Source organism: Grammomys surdaster, unplaced genomic scaffold (assembly GCF_004785775.1).
Source record: "Grammomys surdaster isolate TR1022 unplaced genomic scaffold, NIH_TR_1.0 141, whole genome shotgun sequence".
NCBI lineage: Eukaryota > Metazoa > Chordata > Mammalia > Rodentia > Muridae > Grammomys > Grammomys surdaster.
Window position 1 is genome coordinate 519,411 of NW_021604599.1, and position 18,091 is coordinate 537,501.

Below are 18,091 nucleotides of genomic sequence, written 5' to 3' on the forward strand. Positions count from 1 at the left end.
CTGGGGGTTGGAAGGCTCCCTTAGGGACTGAACAGGAAATGGGAAAATAGTTTGTTGACTTTTAAACATCTAAGGTCTAAAGGTATAATTAAATAAAGGTTTATCTCATCTATAAGTTGTTACAAAGCCTGGACACTTCATCCCAACAACTGAGATGCTTTGCATCCTCCCACCCCCACCCACTGGTTTTCACAGTAGCTGAGAGGGAGGTGAATTATCCCTGCCTTGTATTAAAGACTTTGTGTAACCTGCTAGTTACTCTCTTTGTTAGAAGTCAGCATCAAGTATTTGTTGTTCCCCAGTGTGGTTCTAATAGCTGTCAAACAGTGCCAGCTTTCCTTATGTGAAATGATCCCCAGGAGAATTTTGGTTTGAAACAGATTTTCCAAGCCATTTAAAAGGTCCTTGGTGCCCCTGTGCCTGAGTCTCAAAGTTCACCAAACAATGTATTTACTCAGGAAGCTTGAGGTTTTCAAATATTAACTGAGCAAGCCCTATACTCTTGCTGGGTGGTTTGCTACACGTGGCTGCCTCAGGGCTATCAATCTTTGTTGACTTTGTTTCTGAAGCTCTTTAGCTCTGAATTTGTCCTTCCTGCTCCTCAGGAAGTGCACACTGGGTCTCTCCAAGTGTGAAGCCAAACATTGGAGCCCAGGCTTTTCAGGGAATGCCCGGTGGTTCATAAGAGCACACCTGCAATGTTTGCTATGCCTTGTGGGAATAGCCTTCAAGTTAGGTTGGCCCTTCGTTTAGTGTGAAACTTGCTTTTTCAAATGGTGAGGTAGGGGCTAGAACAATGGCTCAGTGCATACTTATTTGCTGAGCATACACACTGTGCTTGTAGAGTTCCTGAGTTTGTTTCCAGCACCCATGCCATGCAGCTTACAACCATGTGGAATTCCAGCCCCTGGGAGATGTGGTGCCCCAGCTTCCAAGGGCATCTGTACTTATGCCCCCATACATACAATTAAGAACAGTACAGATAACTTTAAATGGGGAGCAGTGAGGGAAAGGACATGGGAGTGGATAAGATTTAATCTGTTAAGAGATGGGCAAGGTGCAGTGTCTCTCAGCAGAGGTGGCTATCCGCAAACACGCAGGATTCAAGAAAACAGTGTCTCCTTCCTGGAAGACATTGGGGCATCTAGTCCAGCTCACCCCTTCACCTTTTCCATCGGTCTTACTTGAAACTCCCCACCTCTCCAGCCAAGAATGCCTTGACCACCTCCTCAGATCTCTGCTTCCTAGCTGCTTGAAGTGACAATTATGCTCCAGGATGTTGAAAGAGCATAGGAGGGCTTGAGGGTGTAGCTCAATGATAGAGCATTTTCAAAGTACCCATGAGGATCTCATTCACTTCCTTGCACTGAAAAACAAACAAAGAAAAACAAAAATCCACCAGAAAAGAACTCACAAACAGAATATGCCAGAACTGTGGTGGGGGGTGGGGGAGAAGGGGGCGGGGAGTGGGAGAGGTAATCCTAGAAAAATCGCAGGAAAAAAAGGATGCCAGAAACTAGGTTTTCAAAAGCAGGTAGATGGTCAGTTCTAAAGGCATTGGATCAGAGTGCATGGTATTGTCTAACAGAACTGTAAAATATGTTTTTGAAAAGATGGGTGAGGATCACGTAGAAAGCTGTTAGTACATGCCTGTAATCTTATTCCTTGCAAAACAGAAGCAAGTGCATTTGGAGCTCAAGGCCAGCTGGGGTTCCGTGTTGTGACCCTCAACATCTCAGTATTGGACAAGAACTTGTGTTTATTACCTCACTTCTTTTTTAATGGAGGTGTTGGGCAAGTATTTCTGGACAGTGGCATAGGTGTGGCATGCCAGCTTTAGTTCACCATTTATAGTGCTTTGTGTTCTCTCTCCAAGAGGAAAATGTGGATTGGATAGCGCTATGGATACCTGAGCTGGTAGAGAGGACAGTGGTATTAGACTGAAGCAGCAATCCTGATGGACATGACTTGATAAAGCTCATGGGGCTTGGATTCCTAGAGGTAGAGTACTTGGAAGATGCTGTTTCCATAGTTCTAGGATTCACTGCAGCTAACAGTAAAGAACTGGGACTCTGGACCAGGGAGCCAGATCTTGGATGGTTTATTGAACACCTTGGGCCTCCATTTCCTTCGTCACAAAACAGAAATAGAAGAATATCTGCCTCATTAGAGGTTGAAGACATTGAAGGATTAAAGTTGATAAATCTCTGGAGAAGTGCTCCAGAGCCATAGTCAACTTCATGTCCTACCTTCAGTGATTGCTGTGGCCTTTTTTGCTTTCACAGTACTGCTTGAGGCAAATGTACTGGGTTTGCATTTAAATCTACATCCAGTGCACGCAGTGTAATCTGTAATCATTTGAGCAGTGGTTCAAAGACACTGAGTGTGCTCACTGTAAAGAAGCTAGGATGTTCCTTGTTTAATAGAAAGGTGCAGATAGCCAGCACCAATTCTGTATGTGCCCCCGAGTGTTACATGTGCCTTCCTATGAAGAGCTGTAATTTGGTTTTAAGAGGAATGTGTAATGAACTAGGGTATAGCAGACTAGTTCCTGAATTTAGTATAAAGTTTCTTTGTGCAATTTGGTCAACTGACTGTAGTTCTCCTTAGAGATCAGTTCTACCCTCTAGAGGGCATACGGTAATATCTGGACATAGTTTTTGTAGTCATGACTGGGGATGGGTGGAGCCAGGCATTCTGCTATTCATCCTACAGGCATAGGATGGTCCCATTACAAGGACTTGCCCTGTCCAAACTGTCAGTAGTACAGGGTTGAGAAATCCTGGCTTCCCAGTTGAGTGATTGCTGTATTTGCGAAATGAGAATAGCTGTTTTTGCTTGGGCAATATCACCAGCTAGCTGAAAGAATGTTTAATGAGAACCCTTTGAGATTTAGTATATTCTAAAATCTGTGGGTGCCTACAAGTTGGTTGTTTTTTTTCTTTAAATCATTGTTTCCATGGTCAAATAGTATTTGCCCCCTCTCTAGAGTAATCTATGGTAGTGGTTTGAAAATAAGGTAGACCTATACTTGAATCTCTGCTTGCCAGTGTAGCCGTTTTGTGATTTGAGTAATCATGTGGTACAGTCCATACTAGGCTGTCTTGAAATCTTCTCTGCCGTTAATCTAAAACTCTTCAATTTAGCCTCTAGCAAATTTTTAAGACAAAGACAAAAAGCAAACAAATTCTTTGCCAAAATATCATAAGAAGTCTAGGCCACTGGCTAATATTCTTCTCTTTTGAATTTTTTTTTTGACCAGGCTGCCATAAATTATTTCTCAGAACTGTGATCTTCCATATTACTACTAGAATGGCCCATGAAACCCCCAGCCCACCTCCCACTTAAAGCTTCTAACTGCTTTTCCAGTCCCAAACTCCGAAGTCCATATTCTGCCAACAAGCAGCGTGATCAGGCCTGTAGCAGCAATACCCTGCTTCCTAGTATCAGCTTCTGTCTTGGTTACTGTTCTATTTCTGTGAAGAGATACCAAGACCAAGGCAACACTTAGAAAGTATGTAATTGAAGACGTGCTTATAGTTTCAGAGGCTTGGTCCATTATCATCGTGGCAGAGAACTTGGTGGATGCAGGTGTGGTCCTGGAGAAGTAGTTGAGAGCTGCGTCCTGATCCACAGGCCGAGAGAGACAGACACTGGGTGTTAACTTGGGCTTTGGAAACCTCAAAGCCCACCCCTAGTGACCACTCCCTCCAACCTCCAGATCCTAATAATCCTTTCAAGTATCGCCACCCCCTGGTGACCAAGCATTCAAATATATAAGCCTATGGGGGGCATTCTTACTCAGACCACCACACAGCATTACATGATAACTTATTTTTTTGTTTGTTTTCATGAAGAGGATAATGGAATCAGGTAGTGCTTACTAAAAATGTGATATTTGAAAAGAGAATGCATAAGAAATTGGGCTTTTTAAAAAGCTCCCAGGTAACAAAGAAAGAATTCTTATGTTTACTGCAGAAGGTTGTGAAGTTTTTTGTTTTATGTACATGTGTGTTTTGCCTGCATGTATGTCTATGAACCATGTGCATGCAGTGCCTGGATCCCTTGGAATTGGGATTGTAGATGGTCACTAGCTGCCACGTGGGTGCTGGGGATGGAAAGCTGGTCCTTACTAAAGCAGAAAGAGCTCTGAACCACTGAGCCATCCTCCAACCTCAGACAGATGTAACTATTTAAGAGAGATGGATGTTTTCTCAGCTGTAGTTTTGACCTGACAGGAAAAGGACCAGAATAAATGCTGAAGGAAGAAGTGGTTATGGGGGAGGGGGAGTGCTCATGTGGGGGTGCTCAAGGGGGAATTGAAGGGGGACTCATTGCAGTGGGTGGCTGTGCTCATGATGGGGAAGGAAGCCTTAAGGTTGGAGGAAAACAAAAGTCACCTGCTTTAAGTCTAGAACTTGCCAAGAGGTGAGCTTGCATGTTTGGGAATTACTGTTCTATAAAAATTATCAGTGTTTGTGGGTAAGCAGTGCAGTTCTGTGATTTTCCTACTCTTCGTATGATTTAATATGTTTCCCAGTGTCTTAAGCTGTAAGCAGCATACCCAGCCAGGGTCCATGCAGAGACATCAGCATTGCCATCCTAAGTACAGAGGTACCATGTGGCTGCTCTCTTCTTGGACCCTTCTCTTTGTATCAAGCTGCACGGTCCACTCTGTAGCGGCACACAACTTGTCTGTAAGAACATCTGCCTGTGTATTTTTTACTTAAGAGTGTGGGTTTTGATTGGAGTCAGATGCTGAGAAATTCCAGTGTTCAAATTCACTTGCTCTCTGTGTGTACAGGAGTTTTACAGTTTGTTAATTTTCCCAGTACTGAAAAGTTCTATATCATAGGAGGATGCTCTATTAACTGTGTAGAAAACAATTTTCACACCAAAAGAACCAAGTTGTATAGTCCTCATATGGTGAGAATTTGGGGTTTTTTGAATATTATGAGACTATGTTTTTGTTTTAATCCCAGGTGTGGGATATGGGCTCCTTAGATTATTCACAGTAGCTGACTATGATTTGTCTCATGCACGCGCAAGGGCATTATTTTGCCAGCTGCTGATAGTTTCTGTGATTGCGTGATGTTTGGAATTCTGGGAACTCTTTGCAGAGTGTTTATATGTATATAAATGTTAGGGTCCCGAGAGACAGAAATTAGATATTCTGACAGCCAAGATCAAACCTGCCCCAACGAATTCTAAACCCCTAATCAGCAGGAAGTAATCTGTGGGGCTGTAGCTTGCACACTTTTAGTGGGTGTGGGTCCTGTTGGGCAGAGCTGTGGATCCCGGAGGCAGAATCACAGGAATTTGACTGAGTTCACTCCACAAGAAGCTGCAGGGACCCTGGGCATGGAGAGGTCTCAGCCTGAAGTCCTGCCGGGGCAGAGCTCCTGAGTGCGGGGTCTCCGGGCCGAAGTGGCTAGATGGGGAGACTGGTGGTCTTTGTCCTTGGGCTCCCAGATGCTGCTGGGAGCTGAGGAAGAACTGAGATGGAATGGGAATACGGGATGGACTGGCCCACAGCCAAGAGGGGCAAGGGAGAGAGAAGCTCCAGCAGGGCCCCTCGGGTGAGAGACACTTGGTTATGGCACTCGCTTGGCTGGGTTGGCTAGCATGGTAGAGTTGGTGGGCCTCTGCGGCAGGAACGTAGAGAAGTCTTCTAGGCGGGAGATTAGGCAGAGGCTTAGTAGTCTAAGGCCCCCTCCACAGTTCTCCACGTCAGGCTCCAAAAACACGAAGACGTCCGTGGTTTTAAAAGGTTTATTGTCATGACGGAAAGTGGATAAAGGTGTCCCCCACACACACCTCCGTTTCTCAGGTTGGGCCTGACTTAAATAGGGAGGGAGGAGGGTCTGGGAAGAAATGCTTAATTGGCCACGCCCTCTGGCCTTTAGGTATCTCATTAATATGGAGATCTCTTGAGGCTGAGGCCTGTAGTCATGCCCTCTACCTGTGCTAGGTGACACAAACCTCTCTTTGGGAGGGGTTGTGGGGCATTGCCCTACGTGACTGAAAGGTGCGGATCAATGGAGGTCTTTGGCCGAGTGTCAGGAAGCTGGAGGCTGGGAGTGTGGTGAAATGTATGCCGTCCCTTGCAGGGTCTCTGGCCATCTCTAACCAGTGTTCCACCAGAAACCAAGCGATCCTTCTGCGGTCCCACAGTAATCTAATGATAATGCAGTTACCTCCTTTCCCATCTATCCTTTTTTCTCTCCTATCTGTTATGGGAGTAGGGTGAAAGGGTAGAAAATGGGGTGGAGAAGAGTGCACGAAAAGGAGCCCACAAAGTAGCCAAGGACCAGTTAACATCCTCATATAAAGAACTTGAACCTACCCCAGAAGCAGGTTTAGAATTCGAAGCTCATTCGCCCCACGAACGGTGACAAGCTGGGGATCATAGCAGCCACCGTGTGAGTGGCATGCCCAATGAGAATGGCTTGGGCATCAGAGCACACAGCTGAGACTAAGCACTGTGAGTATGTGCACCCTTGGTTAAATTAGCCTTCAGGTTCACTTAGCTCTCCTGATTGGACAGAAATATTGGTGGTATTCCACCTTTAATGGCCTCATGATGCCTGGAAGTTGCTGGATAATCAACATTGGAAAAATAAATAAATACAAATAAAAACCCTACTCTCAGAGAATCTTTCTTGCAGGATCATAAACCAAGTGTTTAGTGGGTTTAGTCTAGATCTTGCCAAGGAGGTAACTTTGAACTTGGAGATTGCTCTGCTATAGAATCTACCAGTGTCTGTGCTTACGCATTGTGAATGTGGTTGTTGTTTTTCTACTCTCCAACTTATGAGACAGGCTAATAGTAAGTACAGTAAAAGACTAGTGGGATTAGAATTTTAGGTACCACCAATGATTTTGAGACCAGATGGGTATGGGTGATGTGTCCATGTGAGATATATTCTATCACTGAGTTTTCTTGGATGTGGGACTAGAAGTTACCACATGCTGCTTCATGTGTTTGCAGGCTGCATACATGCAGGCAAGGCCTAGCCATCAACTTCTACATTATTTGCTGTTAATCTTAGCCTAAAAGGATAAAGATCGATTTCTTCCCATTTTTAGGGAAGGCACTACCCAGAGGCAAAACATATTCTAGACATGGAAGGAGTAAAAGCAGTTGAAACAAATGGAGCAATATGCCTCAGTACTTACGTCGTAGGGCTAGGTTCGATTTAGAGTTTAAGCTTGAGAGTTTATATTGTTTAACACAAAAGGGTGTGAGTTTTCTTTCTTTTTTTTTTCCCCCTAAAGCAGTTCTTCCTCTCTCTGGAATTCCCCAAAGCATCCTTTTCCTGGAAAACAATTTGGTCTTACCATCCTTTGGTATGTCCAGGGCCAAGAGGCAGGTCACTTACCCATGTCTGACCTTGGGGGAAAAGGTCACTGAAAGAAACTGTAAAATAAGCCTGTAATGAATGGGTCACAGAAAAACTGTGCAGTCAAGTGGAAATCCAATGGCACATGGCTCTAAAGGAAGCTTTCAATAGAAATTAAAAGAGTCAGAACTTGTACTCTGAGGCAGAAGACCAATTTAACAGTTTTTTATTTTATTATTTTATGTGTATGAATGTTTTGTCTGCACATATGCATCACGTGCATACAATGCCCAAGGAACCAGAAGAGGGGTCATACACCCTGGAACTGGAGTTAGGAATGACTGTGAGCTGCTGTGTGGTTCTGATAACTTGTGTGGTTCTGATAACTAAAACCAGGCCCTCTGGATGAGCATATAATACTGTTAGCTGTCAAACTTTCTTCAATCCTAGGAATATAATGTGCAGAAGCCAGTCTGGCCAGTGTATAGAGAAATGACCCTGTCCTAGGGCAGCACTATTAGGCCTTTGTCAATCTGACTTATGGTGAGCTTGTCTGTATGATTTGCTACATATAAAGCCTGACATGGAGTGTGGGCTTGCTGCTCTCCCTGAACACCACAAGGTATATCTTTAACCTCACGGGGTACCGTGTCTGGCCGTGCAAGGAGACTCCATCATGAATTGTTCCTCCATGCCAAGTGTGCCTCCTTAGAGCTGGAGCTTGTCGCCCTCGCCATCGTGACCTACGTTGTAGTTTATGATTCTCACAGTTTCAGTTGGCATTTTTTACCTCAGTGTTACTTGGACTGTGTTTAGCACAGAAAATTAGTGTCCCATCTTGGTCTGTGGTAAATCTAAGAAGACTCCCTTCCAGGCCAGGCTGGCTTCACCTGCCTTGCTTGTCTACCCTAGGGGTCCCCTTCCTATCTGGTTCTCAACACAGGAATATGACAGTCATCCCGATACTGTTGTTGCCTTTTGTTATAACTTAGAAATATTGAGAAGAGAAGACAATCATTAGGTGCCTAGTCGCAAAGGACGTGTAGGGCTCTGTCCTGTGAGTGACTCACACATGAGTAAGGAAAGCTTACAAGGCGAGCGAGCAGGCCCTGTCACTTCTCATTTAAATTGTACAAACTACCAAATAGCTACAGAAGTCCCTGATCAAAGCAGCTTATGACTAATGATTTGCAGGATTTTTAGTGTGGTTTTTGTATTGCTAAACATTCTTAGAACTGTATGAAATATACTTTGGTTTGGTTCTTAGGGTCCAGTATCTTGAGTGTTTTAGTTGCCAGAGGCTGTGCTGGTTATAAAATTTCTTTAAATCCTAAATTCCCATTGCTGTACTGAAATGATCTCCTCCTACAGTTAACATCAGTTAATTGTGACTTTTGAATGTTGAGTATTGTTGTGGGTTTTTTGTTGTTGTTGTTGTTTGTTTTTTTTTTGAGACAGGGTCTTTTTTACTGCTATATCCTAGTTGTTCTGGAAAGCACAGTGTAGTCCAGATTGGCCTTGAACTCATGGCAACCCTCCTGCCTCTCAACTGCTGGGATTACATATGTGAACTAAGGCTCATATGTGAGAAGTCAGTGTGGATTCTAAACGGTTGGGATTATCAGTGCGGACCTGAGCGAGGTTCTTCTTAAAGCCTTAGCTTGGCCTCTAAGGAGCAGACTTCTCAGCAGAAAGAATCAGATGTGTTTACTTTATGTCCATGGGAAAGTCAGAGATAGGAAGGTTTTTTTTTTTTAGCAGAGAAAAAACAAAGAGAACACCCTTTATAACTTGAACAGGGCTGGACCTCAAAGAGATGTGTCCTGTGAATTTCATAGGCCTGTAAGAACCCAAGGGAATCCTCTTAGGAAAAGTGCCAAGGGATAGACTGGGGTATCTGCTCAGGGAATTCCACAGGGAATGATTTCTCCCTGGATTGAAGAAGGAAAAATCAATCAAACAAACAAACAAACAAACAAAAATCAAAAAAACAAAGCAAGCATTCTAATGTCGCCTCTTTCCTTAGAATGTCTGCTCACTAGGATTGGATTCTCATGACTCCCTGCCATGTCATTCCTGGGCTGTCACTCTGCCCAGACTCATTCTCTTAAGAACTTAACAAGGTCATCTGACTAAGTCGTGTGCCCGTGTAGGGTAGGAACATGTTCTTAGCCAGCAGTGTGCCAAACTCTGACTAAATAAGGGAGTCTCTTCTCAGTGAAGTCTTCTCTGTATAGTTAAACGGTTGGGGGAAGATGATTCAACTGAGAATTCAGCCTTTAAAGAATGTAGATGTTACCATGGTTTAAGTATGAAACGTACCTTGTATGTAGGTTTACGTAAACAGAACCCAAATATAGCCAATACAGGGAGAGGCCACCACTCCAGGGACTGGAAGGGAGTGCCTCTCACCACTGAGCACTCTAGATCTTGATTCATACCTCACTGAAGAGGATGTGGTCTTGGCACTTTGCATGGACAAGAAAGTAATATGGTGCCTTGCTAGTAGAACTTGCTACAAACCTGCCTTCAGAACTTACTGAAAATATTCTTCAGAAAGGCCAAGGATGGCTATTCAGAGGGAAATGTCACCTAGGAATCATCTTGCTCCAACACTGTTGAAGGCAGTCTGCTCTGTAAGGACCCTGGAACCAGAAAGTGAGCCAGGAAGTGTAGCCCCTGGCTCTACAGTGTCTCCAGTGTGGCCTACCCACAAAACTCAAAGTGATATTATGCCAGCCCACAAATGAAAAACAAACAAACAACCATGCAGATCGGCCCCAGATTGGCATTTGCCAGTCAAGCACTAAATGGCAATTTTGTATCTGAGAGGCAATACCTTAGCACTGACACAGGGAGAAAAAGTGCTGTCCTCACAGGATTCCGGTTTTCTTCTGTTCAGCCTGGCAGTTGTTTCACAGTTCTTAAAACTTCTGAGTTTACTCCTGGCCTGTCCCTGTAGTGACTCAATACTAAGGGCCAATGGAAGATTAGATTTCTGTTTCTTGTTTGCCTTCCAAGCCATGGGAGGCATTTGGAGCAGCTTTTATCAAGTGTCACATGGCCTGGTGACATTTCGAATGTCTTGCCTAATGCCTGTGAAGGTGCATAACACAGCTGAAGCTGGAGTTGCCTGTGAAACCATTAGAGGATTTTATCTTTGGGAAGAATTTGATAACACACTCCTGGGTTTTGGTTTTATTCATACAAGGTAGGTGTTCTGTGTACTTCTGACTGTATTTCTTGTGATCCGGCTCCTCCCTCTACAGCTTTGGCTTGCTAGGTTTCTCTGTGGTCTCTTGCTTTATAGCACAGTGCAGTGTGTAAGTCATCGTTCTCTTTGATACATTAAACATACTCAGCCTTAATCTTGACTCCCAGTTGTCCTGTCTCCTCTGCCTTGCCTTCTTTTCTCCACTTCTGGGCTTCCTTCTTCCATTGTGTTATATTAACCTCATAACAACCCTGAAGGACCTGATTTAGATGGATTTGGGGGGAGGTTCAGACATTTAGGCTTGTTATAAATTCTTTTTAAGTTTTCTGTTAGTATTTTAAACTAGATTTTGTTGGATAAATGCGTAAGGCAGAGTAGTCACTTACCTGTAATCTGACATCCTGGTAACCATGATAACATAAACAAATAAAAGCAAAACATGTTTGTGGTTAGTACACAAACTTAACAGAGGCTGTTGATGAGATGTATAGGCTGCCATCAAAGGTGATGGTATACTCTGTGAGGTTTCTGGACCAGAGGTTAGATTCCACAAAAGACACCAATTTTTATTTTATTTTATCCAAGTTTGCATTTTTAATTTTTGTTCATAATATACTGGTAATAATTATACTAACTTATAAGCCACAGTAAAATCGTAAGGTGTCTGTCTGTCTGTTTGAGACAAGGTCTTAGTGTATGATCCTGGCTGTCTTCAACATACTGTATAGACCAGGCTGGCCTCAAACTCGGAGAGATCTGCTTGACATCTGCAGTGAAGGGTTAAGGTACATGCAGTGTATTTGCAGTAGTGAAATTGAACTCTTTAACATATTCACCACCTTAGTGGGTTATCGTTCCTTTCCTGTAAGAATATTGGGAATCCTCTCATAGCGATTTCGAGATTCCATGCAGTATTGTTACCAGAGTTGCATCTTTCCCCACCCCAGCCCCCTAAATCACGCAGCATTAACTATGCCAGCATGGTAAGTTAGAGGTATTGTCTGGGGTTCATTCCCTCTTCTTTGTCCCTTTGGTTTTATTTCCATAATCTGGTGTGCTTTTCTCTGCACTTGATTTTCTTCTCCTTCCTCTCCTCATTTTGCTTTGACCCTTCCCTGAACATTGTCTGTTACACTGACTTACATGAGCACATTTTAAAGATAAAATATTATTCTTACTTAATACACATTACATTTTTTCTGCCTTTGTTCAGGCTTTTTGTTTTCATTAAAACCATTGCATCTATTTTAGTGTAAGGAATATTAGACATTCTTTTTATAACAGAAATTAAAAAAAATAAAAAAGAATGTTGCTGGTTGAGAAAATTGACCATACTTTGTGCTCTTTGGGAGGCTGAGTTCAGGGTTACAGGGCATTTGCACTGGTCCTTGTCAGTCCTATATTCACAAAGGCCTATACAGCATCCTGTTTACCAAGTCTATTTCTAAGGCATGCTTGTCCTCGATGCCCTTCCCCCTCTGTTGCGTTGGCCTTCGTTAGCTTATTGGCACTGATGGGCTCTGCGTGTCTTTGCCTGTTAACATCAGAATGTAGTCACCCTGTGAGATCATCTGTGGGATCAAAGATTACAGGAAATTCTCATTTCTGTATCCTGAACCCATGGAGTTTTACCTGGTTCATGAGACATCCCTGGTATATTCAGTGGATTCCTGTGACCATGAAGAACCAGAGATGGAGGGCAAAGGTGAGGAAGACTAGAGAGCTCAACTCAAGGTTCATTTGGGACACTTCAAGTCCACTAAATGAATCTCACAAATACAGCCCTCCAATGTGCAACGTCTCTCTTTGCTGCCGGCTCACCTCCTAGTCAGTCAGTGTCTAGACTTTGGGGTGGGCTCCCAAGTAATGATAGCTTCCTTACCTCACACACTTGCAAACGGAATGTACAAATAGTTCAGTTATATTCAGTGTTGACTGAACCTTTACTATGTTCACACAATTAACTTTCTAGACAGCTAGTGAGATAACCATGGCTGTTCTCTTGTGAGTAATATTTGAAAGGTATCTCATATTAAGAGAAAAAAAAATCTGACTCTAATGGATTTCTCTCCAGATTTCTTCAGTGAACAAGCTTTAAAAGGATTCTAATGAATTAAAATTGAAGTTAAAATGTTTCATTGCATTTTATATAAACTAAGCTTCAATCTAAATCCCAGGAAAATAGTTAATTATTTATTAATCACACAACTGAGCAGATTTTAAGTATTTTTGACAGCTCAAAAATTATACTTGTAGCCATACCATGATATAGTCCTTACTTAGTTTGGCATATAATATTTTCTTAAATATTAATAGCCTAACTTCTAGTAGAATTATGGTCTCCTTTTCCTCCTGTTGACCTGTGAGTTACTAGTTTTATTTACTCTTATAGCTTTCAGAAGGCAATCTACTCAAGTAACAGTGTTTACCAAAATAAAAGCCCACAATTGGAAGCATACGAATTTTCTGAAAGCTGATGTTCCAAGGCTTTGCCTTCGGTCACTGTTGAGTGACATTTAGCACAGCAAGAACAACTGGATTCTGGAACACGAGGCTTGGCTACTCGGCATGACCGTGGTGTGTGTTCTCATGGCATTTGTCAAGTACACATCTCAGGTCAGGCTTGGGAGGCCGTGGATGAGGGATGCTGCCAAGAAAGCTTTCACCAGACAATTTTACTGATGGTAGTCTTCTTTTCAAAACAGTGTATTGTCATGAAAGATAAAATGGAGATATTTAGACGGTGTGTCTAAGGCTCACAAATGGCTTCTCCTGCCCAACGGTTTTATACCGGTTTGATCCATGTCACATCTTCAGCTTCTAGCTTATTAACCAAGTTGACTAAGTAAGGCTGGCAGAAGTTCATTCGGGTATTTTCCGTGGACATTTTGCACAGGAGGATAAATAAATATGGCAATGGGATCTTCTTAGACAAAAAGAGTTTCTGGAAATAGTTTCTGGGATTTGTTATAGTAAGACAGACCTGAGGGTAAGCAACCTTCTTTGTGGCAAACCAGCTGTCCCCTGAGAAATAGAACAAATGAAAACAGAATTGTGATATCAGTTGTGGCAAATGTAAAATATATAAACTGACAGGTACTTTTGTGAGGCTTGTCTGGTTACCACCCAGAAAGAAACCCCAATGCAGCAAATGTGTCATTCATCTCTGTACAAGTTTGTAGCGCTCGGGAGGTGGCTCGGTGGGTAAAGTGCTTGCAAAAGACGCGTGAGTTTGGATCCTGAGTACCACATAAAAGCCAGGTCCCTGCAATCTAGCATTCAGAGATGGCGACAGAAGGACCCTGGGGGCTTGCTGGCCAGGCAGTTGAGCCAAAATGGCGAGCTCCAGCTTCAATGACAAGATACTGTCTGAAAACTAAGGCAAAGCTATGACCTCGGGCTGCACATACGCTGACCCATGATGTACATGTGCGATTGTACATGTACTCATAAGATAAAATGGTTTCTAAAATTATGCAAATGAAGAGGTAATACTTTCCCGCTTGTCAAAGTTGAAAGTGCCTCTTATATTACCAGCTAGGAGATGGGGTACAGTTTAGAGCATGTTGCCTGTCAGTGAGGTAGAAGACAATTTTCCCCCATCGTTGTCCCAAATGTCAGGTAATTGACCCTGGTTTAATGTTGTGTGTTTCTAGCTGAAGCTAGAAATCCCACTGAGGTCAATTATTAGCTATAAATGTTTCTAGCACAGCATTCGAGTTTCAGGAGTCTCGCCATTGGTCAGGTAAAATGTGTTAATTATTGCCATCATGAGACAGCACAGTTGCTGGGCAGCAGTATTAGGTCTTGGTCACAACACATTGAGCTGTGCCTCCCGGGAGCTTCCTGCCCAGGCACCCTCTGGCCTTGGTGTGGCCCATAGGGAGTTTGATTACATCAACAGTGGCCAGAAGGCAGAATCTGAGGACATTTGTTTTTTCTCAGTATAGTCTGCTTACCACTGACCCTGAATGCACTTTGGGTAGAGTAACTTAGTGTCTGTAGTTTTAACTTAACTAATTTTGCTCTCATAAAATTATGATTTTCATGTTGGGTTTTTACTGATAAGATGTCATGTACATTCTATACTAGGTGTCTTTTGTATGCAGCATGCTTTCTCTTTATGGCTTAGGTGCTGTGACCCTCCATTAGCAAGGGCTACTGTAGTTCAGAGTAGTTGAGCAATTTGTCCCAGATCTTAAGGTAAAGTAAGTCAAAGAGCTAAGGCTGAAGTCTAGATAGCTTGGTTCCAGAATCTCATGGGCTCTGTACTTACCACCCTCTCCCATAGGAAAGTATGTACAGCTACATTAAACAAACACCAAAACCATGTAAAGAACTCTGTAAGTACCACCCAGCAATAGCAATACTCTTAGCAATGTGATGTCCACATTCCTTCTTTGAACTCTGATTGAGACTCCTTTATCTTTCAAACCTGTCTTTCCAAATATATATGTAATCTGTATAAACTTCTCATGTATCCTATGGTATGACCATTGTTTGGCTCCACATTTTTATTTGTTAGTATCTCCTGAACATATTTCTCTGTACATGTGCCACAGGTGTAATATAACACAGTGTTTTATTGATTACTTCTTGTGGATCTTTTTTTGAATGGCAAGACTTATTTCATATGACACTTACCTTTATTTATTTTGTGAAAGTACTAATCAATCCTCTTCTGAAATGTAGGGTATTAGAAAGAACAAAGATACTATTTTCCCTTGCCTCTACATCCTCCTCCCTTCTCCACCCCTCCTTTGATGGAGAACTCAATAGGTGCTGGCTTTATGAGTAACACACTACCCGAACAGCAAGAACTTGGTAGAATGTGACCCTGTGGGAAATACTACTAAAACTTTCTTGTTTATAACAAACCAAGCCTGTTTTTGATGTGAAGTATTTACCTTGATTTACTTAGAAAAGTTTTACAACCCACTTGTACTCAACCCTGTAGATTTACAAATGAATATATTTTAAAATACTTATTTTAGGTATATAAGTGCTTGCATGCATGTAAGTATGTGCACCGCATGTGTGCTTGGTGCCCATGGAGACCAGACGAGGGTATGAAACGATGTGTTGGAGTTGGTGATGCATGTGGTTTTGTGCTGTTCTGTGGGTGCTGGGAGCCAAGCCTCTGTTTTCTGTAGGGGTAGCATGTGAACTACTTAACCATTGAGCCAGCTCTCTAGGCCCTTAACATTTTAAATTATTTTATTGCTGTTACAAACATTTTAGATTAAAGACTAATAAACGTGTGTCCACATAGGCAATTGAAGGCACACCCACTCCATTGTCTCACATTCCGTATGGGAGGCATGGCCAGGCTTTCAGGATGCCTGACAGGCCTGCGAGCATTTGGGTGTGTGCTCTCTGTTTGGACTCTGATTTTCCTTTGTCTACTTCGGGAATTTTTCTTCACAGTGCACATATATTTATTGTTAATTGCCACTTTAAATGAATAATTACCACTTTCCAAAAACCTCTGCTTTTGAAGACGTTAAGGGAGAATTAACCAGACAAGCCCTTGTGTCTCTTTTGTTACTGAGAGAAAAAAACATCAACAGATGATTACATTTTTGTGCTCAGTACTTTTTGAGCTCCCAGAAGCATGCCAGGAAAGGACTGTCGCCCGTCAGTGACGTCGGCTTTGTCCCATATACCTGTATTTATAGCCCCCTTGAGGATGCTGCTTTGAGCGTCGCTAGGCAATGGGGAAACTTTTAAGCTACTTTTAAAGTATGTTTAAGCTACTCTTTGGATGCTGTTAGTTTGCTATTTTTAAGCTTTATTTTTATTTATGTATATGGGTATGTGGCATGCATATATGTCTGTGCAGCATGTGTGCACAATGTTCATGGAGGCCAGAAAAGGGCATTGGCTCGAGTCTGTCTCCTTGTGGGTGCTGGGAATCGAACTTTGTTCTTGTGAAAAAGTAGACAGTGTTCTTAACCACTGAACCATCTCTCTAGACTTGTAAACTACTTCCATTCACTTCTTAAAGAGACACTAAGAGAAGGAAGCCATGAAGAAGAAAAGACTTTGGAGCCCATGAGAGGAGCTGGTGGTGTGCTTTGAATAAGAAAGCCCTCATGGGCTCATAGATTTGAATATTTGGTCACCAGGGAATGGTGTTATTTGAAAGAATTAGGAGGTGTGGCCTTGTTGAAGGAAGTGTGGCAGTGAAGGTGGGCTTTGAGGTTTCAGAAGCTCAAGCCAGGCCCAGTGACTCTTTCTTCTTGCTGCCTTCAGATCTGGATGTAGAACTCTCAGCTCCTTCTCCAGCAGTATGTCTGCCTGTGTCCTGCCACGTTTTCTGCCATGACATTAATGGACTAAACCTCTGAAACTGTAAGCAAACCTCAATTAAATGCTTTCTTTATAAGAGTTGCCGTGGTCATGATGTTATGGTTGTGATGTCTCTTCACAGCAATAAAACACTGACTAAGACAGTTGGGTAGTATAAGTAGTAGTAGTTTTCTGAACACCAGCCGTGCCTGGGTTGTACCCCATGACTTACAGTATTACCATCTGTAGCATCTTGTGAGACAGGTATGGCAGTACCTGTGTTTTTATAGCCAAAGAAAAGTAACCAGAGAGGTATATTAATTTACCAAAGTCACAGTGAGGTTTGAGTTTAGTTCCTTTTGCTTCATAACTCATTTTTCCTAAGATTGGCTTGCTCATTACTTTTCCTAGTCCAGGAATTGCACCCTTTCCACAGACCTGAAGCTTTCTTCTTTGCTTTGCATACTCTTGGCCTGTTAACCACTTCAGATGCTGAACACAGGGTTTCTGTGGGGCAAGCATCCTGGGAAAGAGAAACGTGGTGGGACCACTCAGTCTTTGCTGGGCTCTGTTCATCTTGTAGCTGACAAGTCCCAGACTTCAAGAGGGAACCACGTAAGGATGAGAGAGTAAGAAGTGTGGGTCCCCAGAGGTAGGACCCTAGCCCTATTCAAAGGGCTGTAACATGCAGACTGCTAAAGAAATGGCTAGTGAGGACAGGGTGAAACTCTGTGGAGGCAAAGTTTTGTTAGTATTAATACTGTTCAAAATAATACTAATACTAATACTAATACTAATACTAATAAACAACAATGTGATGAGGCTGGAGAGATGGCTCAGCAGTTAGGAACACTTTATTCTTACAGAGGACCCAGGCTAGGTTCCCAACACTAGGTGACTCACAATTACCTGGAACTCCAGTTTCGGTGGATGGGACCTCACGTCACCTTCACTGGCACCTGCAGTGCATGCATTTAGTGCTCATACATATATTTGAGAACCCATACACATATGTACAAATAAAAATATCTTTTTTAAAGAAGGGCAGAACATACAGTGGGAAGGAAACTAGACCTTGTTTTGTTCATCTCTACAGCAGAGTTAAGATCCACAATTGAATGATAAATCACTTAAGGCTGAAAATAATAGAGTTGTACCCACCCCAACCAATAGAAGCAATGAGGGTAATAATCAAAGTACAGCATTACATTTCTCTCTCTCTCCCTCTCCCTCCCTCCCTCCC

General features: G+C 42.7%; 1 protein-coding gene across 8 annotated transcripts in view; it reads left to right on the forward strand.

Annotated features, from left to right (window-relative positions):
* Nucleotides 1–18,091, forward strand: part of Sgms1 (sphingomyelin synthase 1) — a 256,971-nt gene that overhangs the window by 174,540 nt on the left and 64,340 nt on the right. For 5 of the 8 annotated variants that reach the window (XM_028764013.1, XM_028764014.1, XM_028764015.1 and 2 more), the window contains one exon: nt 16,813–16,911. The exons of 2 other annotated variants lie outside the window; for them this stretch is intronic. The gene's annotated coding sequence lies outside the window, so the exon portion shown is untranslated. Of the gene's footprint in view, nt 1–10,468; nt 10,555–16,812; nt 16,912–18,091 lie in introns of those variants that run through there. One more of the 8 variants, XM_028764019.1, reaches the window with a different exon arrangement.